Consider the following 6,580-nt stretch of genomic DNA (forward strand, 5'->3'; position numbering starts at 1 on the left):
GCTAAGAGCTTGCCAATCCTAGTCCTGCCACATTAACTTGCCTCCCAAACAAAGATTCCAAGAACCACACGTTTTTAATTATACAAAGTAAAGGTTGATGAATGATTCATACAACTAATCTAAACTTGGGCCAGGTTAAAATAATACTGTGTAATAACTTATATTTATACAGCTCATGAGAGCACTTTTCCTTCGAGCTTAAAGTAGATTTCAGATAGTATCTCGTCTCTTCTCATAACATCTTTGTGAAATAGGCATGGTGAAGGTGTCAGGGTGTCCTCTTTTCTTCCATAGGCAGGGCAATAAAGGGTCAGAAAATTTCAGACCCAAGTCCAAGACCACACAGTATGGCAGACAGGAAGCCAGGACCATCTCTGCACTTAGGAGAGAAGTCATCTCAAGAATCTGGACATGATAGGACAGTGGCACTGGTCTTTGGAGCAGGCCTCCTCCTTCCTGAAGGCAAGTGACCACAGTAACACTGGAGTTTGGGATCATGACAGCTCTATGGCCGTAACATTCTCTTTGTTTTGGTAGTTTTGGGGGATCAGAGGAAGATTTGAGGACGTAAAGGCATAAGAAATGTCATTGTGAGTCAGACCTGTGGCTTATCAGCTCCCAGATTCTTCCTCCCAACTAGGAAATAATGACTGAATCAGCATGGCCGTTGGAGTAGATGTTATCTCTCTTCCTGGCTCTCTCCAGCCTTCATCCTTCAGATTGCCATTCTCTGTATCTTTGCCAGAGAGCTTTCTCTCCGGTCCTGGAAGAAAAGTGTCTTGCCCGCTTCAAGCAGGCCAGGGTGCCTGAGTATTAACATCCCCCTGACTGCGGTAGTGTGTGAATGTCTGTGCTTCTCAGTGGGTGGAAGAGTAACTGGTAAAGAGGTGAAATGGTGGGCAGCCCTAATGCTTCTCAAGGTCTCCCCATGGGATTAAATTCCAGGCTTCCAGTGGTCGCTGGCTAGATAACACACACTTCACAGTGGCCTTCCCATGCCCATCTTATTTCCCAGCAGACAGCCTGCCCAGAATTCTTCTCCCCGGTTCTGTTTCTGAGAGAACTCAAGCTATGACAACTGTCCTCTGATATAGTTTGCGTGTGTGTCCCCACCCAAATCTCATGTTGAAATGTAATCTCTAGGGTGGGAGGCAGGGACTGATGGGAGGTGACTGGATCACAGGTGCAGATTTCTCATGAGTGATTTAGCTCCATCCCCCTTGGTACTATCTTCAGACACTATCCCAAGTGAGGAAGTTCTTGGGAGATCTGATTGTTTAAAAGTGTGTGACACCTCTCCCAACTCTCTCTCTCTTGCTCCTGTTCTGGCCATGTGATGTGCATAGTTGCCCTTTGCCTTCTGCCATGATTGTCAGCTGCCCGAGGCCTCCTCAGAAGCTGAGCAGATGCCAGCATCATGCTTCTTATACAGCCTGCAGAACCATGAACTAATTAACCCATATTCTTTATAAATTACCCAGTCTCAGTATTTATTTATAGCAATGCAAGAATGGCCTAATACATCCTCTCTGACATCATCCTTGATGCCCTGATGACTCACTGCAGAGCCACCATGCATGGACCAAGTCTCTATAAAAACCTGTATCTATGCCTCTCTCAGGTTCAGTTTCCCCCCAAGTTCCCTGCACACCGGGAGAAAGAGGAATATCATTAAGTCTGGGACAGAACCTGAGCAAAAAAGAATCAAAGTAGAAGCATACTCTGAAAACCTGAAAATCATCTCAGACTTCGTTTGGATTATTATTTTTTTTTGTTTTTTTCAGTGTCTGGTGAGGACTGCATCAGGAAGTTAGAAATGAATGGACTTTTGCAATTCATATCCTTATTTTTTAATGTAGTTGAGATGAATTTTTTATTCTACCTATTGTATGGCCAATGGCACATGTGAGAGCTGAAATGCTGTTTGAATTCATTTTCTTAGGTATGTCAACCATATGTAGTACACTGGAGAAACGTACATCCATGCGATGAGTATATTTGCCCTCTAGTGGCTTAGTGGTTATTTGCAGAATGTAAATCCACTTCATTCATTCAGTCAGTCAGTCAAGATAGTCTAGAGCCCTTATTTTGTTCCAGATGCAGTGTTGAAGGCTAGTGAAATAAACAGTGGTAGTCCCTGGCTGCATGGAGCTTACAGTTTTGTGAGGGAGATGGATATGAAAGCAAGCTAACAGTAGGAATCGAAGCACTGAAAAATGTGATTAGACCTATGAGGGAAGGCAGCACGGTGCTTTGAGAGAAAAGCAGGGCATATTTAATTTGAAGTAAGACAAGAGTCCGTGAAGGCTCTCTAAGAAGTGATGTTTGAGCTGAAATCTGAAGGTGGAGTCATCGAGCAAAAGTCGGGATGGGGGCAGAGGCGGCGGGGGACACTCTTAGCAGAGGGAACGGCATGTGCAAAGATCCCGAGAATGGAAAGAGCTTGAAACACATTCTCAGAGGAAGGATCGCCTAGGGGTTAAAGGCATGTTGTGCAGATCCTGGCAGGGTGGGCCCAAAAGGTCCTATCTCTATTATTAGCTCTGTGACACTGGCTAGGACATTGAACTTCTCTGTGCCTCTTCTGTAAAACAGGGTTTGCAATAATAATATCTCATAGTGTGAGACTCAAATAATAGCTCACAGTCTGAGGAGTCAAACATGTTTACACTGCTTGGTTTACTCATCAGTGCAAGTGAGCTGAGTTGGCAAAGAACAGGCCACGTCTCAGGAGGCCATTGCCACCACATGCACACATGCATGCACACATGCACACGCAGGCACATACAGACACACTATTCCTAATGTTCCAGCGCTTCCCTATCTTGAATGCCAACTCACTATTCTTCAGAGGCTTGCTACCCACAGTGCAGGCTGAGGACCTGCAACATTGGTATCACCTGGGAGCTTGTTTGAATTGGTCCCATCTCAGACCATCCGAATTAGAATCTGCATTTCTCAAGTCCTGGGGGACTCTGACACATTCAAGCCTGAGAAGTACTGCTTTAGAGGCCTCCAACGCCAGGCGGCTCAATGTCAAAACACCACCACCAACACATGTCCTATGGAAAGTGCTACCAGGTGACATCTCTTCCCTATTTTGGCTCCCACACTGTCCCCTTTAGCACACAGCTGGAATCTAAGATCCAAAGGAGAAGTTTCTTCTGTGGCTTACAAAGAGGTTGAGAGGCTGGAGATAGGTACCCAGTTGCAGGATTTAGGTACTGAATTGTAGACTGTGAGAGAGGAAAATAATGATATGAGGGGAGATAACAATCCAGGAACATGGCTTTTCTTTTTTTCATAGCCCCCAAATTTTACCCCAAGTCTTTCTAAAAATGACTCTCTAAAAACTGACAGTTCTCCCTTCCCTGATATGTTTGGGAACCACTAAAATGACCCACCCTCACCCATCCAAAACTTGCGAATGACACCAGTATGTTGAGATGTGATCACATGTTTAATGATGTTGCTATGAACATATTTGTTCAAAGATGACGAGCATATGAAAAAATATTGCTGCCTTATGGAAAAAGACTAAAAAGTCTAACTTTCTGGTTTTTAAACTCATTGACTTTTGATCTGTGTTTTATAAATAATCCATGATTTTGGGATGCTCCTAATATTATTTACAATGCAGATAAGTAAAACACAAAGGCTTATAAGCTGCTCATATTATCTGAATATCAAGCAAGAATTTTTTGCACCATTTTCCTCTTAAATGTATGATTTAAATTTTGTCATATTCATAATCACTTTGAACATTTCACACACACAGCACAAAAGATTCTGATGCAACATTTCCTTTGATAGCCTATTATGCTCAATGTGAATTCTAAATCAAATCTTGTTACCAAATAACACTGCACATTAAAGGTTTTCAGAGTTCATTTGCAAAATAAATAATAAGCCCACAATCATCTCAAATGGAAACAAATCAAGGATGCATTCCTAATAAATTTGCCTTATGTTTGATCATTTTTGTGATAAGATTTAGGTACCCTTAACAGGGAGAAATTGGCTGAAAAATAATTTATCAGCTGGACAGGCCAGTCTCTTCTTTAGTCTTTTAAACATATCTTCTAAATAACATCCATTTGATGATAGGTCTCTACCTGTGTTTAAAGGCCCCTCACTGAGAGTGATTGAAGGATTTCTATTAGGAGCTCTTGAGAAAGGATCTCTCCTTCTCACCAGGAAATAAATCCATGTCTCTATAGCAGAAGATATAGGGAGGTTCTAAACTGTTTAAATATTAAACATACTTGATGCTTTTCTTCCTTGGCCTCATGCTGGAGTCTTTTGAGGCAGTGAAGATGTATGCACATGGAGGGGACTTGAAGTTTGAGAATTCATTCATTCAAAAATGTGCATCATTCAATTCAGAGAGCTGAAGAAAAAGGTGGGGATTGTATTAGAATGTACCATATAACCTGTACAATACTTTAAGTAAACTTAAATAATCAATACATGGAAATGTTGAGAAACTTCTCCCAAAGTCACACCATCCCATTAGTAAGGCCGCCCCTCTAACTGTACATTGCTATTGAATAGTAGCTGTTTTATCAGATACGCAGTTTTGTGAATGTGCCTGCAGCTCTTTTTTTTTTTTTTTTTTTTCAGTCGGGTATGGTTTTATTGGCCGTATCAAAAGTGAGCAGAAATCAAATAACTGCTTGATCCCTCTGCTACCACCCACTGAGAGAAGGAGAAAAGTCATTTAGTTCCAAGATAACCTTGGTTCCAGGCTAGATACAGAGGGGCCCTTGGGGCAGCTGCGTCACTAACTCTGGAGCAGTCTCTGGAGGTAGGTCCAGAGGATTAACACAAAAGTGTCCCAGTCCCACAGCGCCCCAGCTCCCAGCACCCCTGCTCCAACCCTAGCCATGGATACTTTTGGCCCTTTAACAAATCGCCACCTCTGCTCGCAGGACTTGATCCCATGTGTGGGCTCCAAGGCCTTGTCTGGCCCACACCTTCTTTAGTGTCTCTCATTTCCGGGTCCTGGCTTCCTCCTGGCTCCAGATGAGAATGTGGTAACCCATTGCAGAGGCCAGCGTGTCCCCCATGGGATTGAACTCATTGAGCGAACTGATGCCAGAAGATTCTGGGTCATAGAGCTGACACATCATCTTCCTGAGTTTCCATCAAACACATCGATCGTCCTCAATTCATAGGGGGTACAACTTTTGAAATTAGGATCTGGGTATCGGCCTACGACAATGAGGTTGTAGCGAGGATGCCAGGCTGCCTTGATGGGTGTGAGGTGCTGGAAGTGGCGGTGAGGGTGCGGGATCAGGCCCAGGGGGCAGTCCCACTGGGAAGCAGAGTAAACTCGGATCTCGCTCTTCTGGTCCGTGGTCAGGAGCCGGGCTCCATCGGGACTGAAACAAGCTGCGTTGACAGGATGCCTGTGCGGCAGCGAGTAGAGGAAGCTGGCTTTCCCTCTAACCTGGCGCAGGTCCCAGATTTTCACTGTTTGATCTACGGAGGCTGTGGCCAGGAACCAATCACAGCATGGGTTCAGGGCCACATGCGTCACTTTCTTTTTGTGCATTCTGAGATTCCAAAGCTCTTTGCCGTCCATGTTCAGCAGGATCACGTTCCCCACGTTGTCTCCTGTGACCACTATTCGGCTACTGGCGGACACATCCAGGCTACAAAACCAGATGTTGATGGTGTCTGAGCTGGCAAAAACTCGTAGAATGTTGCCTTTAAAGTCTTGCAGCCTAGTTGTTCCCTCCATTGAGGAGGCGTAAAACTGGTTGGTATTGAGAGGGTTAAACTTCAGCCCAGTGATGCTCCCTCCAGCTCCAATCCCTTTGATGAAGGTGGGTTTGTCCTTGATGCCAAAATTCCAGAGCATGATGTCTCCCCCTTTGGAACCCACAGCCACAGTGCTGGGTGAGTCGGGTGCCACGCCAAGGATGTAGCCCTCCTGTCAAAGGAGCAGCCTTTTGTAATATCCGGTAAGAATCCAGAGTGTGCAAAAAGGACTGCTGGAGCCCCTGCTGGACAGATGGCCAGGAAGCTCTGCCCAGCTTATGCTGGTGGAGGGTCCTGACGATGCTGCGGCATGGCGGCAGGATCTGTGGGCCAGCCAGCCCCGCCCAGAGGCAGTCTGAGTCACCTCTTCTGCTAGGACCGAGCCCTTCGCACAGAGCTTCTTGGCCTCGGGCTCCAGCTCCGGGGACTCCTGCTCCTCTTGTTCCTGGGGCGTAATACAATCTCGGAGGTCTTCTGGGTTTCTGGGCGTTTCTTGGGAGCCATCGCGTCCTCCGTGCGAAGGGGTACTGTGCCTGCAGCTCTTTAAGGAAAAGATGCATTCTCTCATTCATCTTTGTTCTTTTCACATCTGGTTCCAAGTGAGTGCTAAATAGATACTGGGCGGATACATGGATGGATGGCTGGCTGGCTGGATGGATGGATGAATGGATGATGGATAAAAGGCAGGAATAATCATGAATGGTGAGATAGCATGCTGTCTCTCCAATTAGGTTAGAATTGTTGAAGAGTAGAGGTGAAAGGAAATGAAGTAGGATATTATTTTAGATTGTATTCTTTTGATTTTGTATACAAT

At 45.0% G+C, this 6,580-nt stretch overlaps 1 pseudogene across 1 annotated transcript; it reads right to left on the minus strand.

The window, feature by feature from the left end:
- Positions 1 to 4,600: 4,600 nt before the first annotated feature.
- On the minus strand, positions 4,601 to 6,293 carry LOC117066109 (annotated as a pseudogene). Its single transcript, XR_004430140.1, has one exon. The product of XR_004430140.1 is annotated as a DNA damage-binding protein 2-like (transcript).
- Positions 6,294 to 6,580: the final 287 nt, after the last annotated feature.

Source organism: Trachypithecus francoisi, unplaced genomic scaffold (genome assembly GCF_009764315.1).
Source record: "Trachypithecus francoisi isolate TF-2019V2 unplaced genomic scaffold, Tfra_2.0 Contig01579, whole genome shotgun sequence".
In the NCBI taxonomy this organism is placed as follows: Eukaryota; Metazoa; Chordata; class Mammalia; order Primates; family Cercopithecidae; genus Trachypithecus; species Trachypithecus francoisi.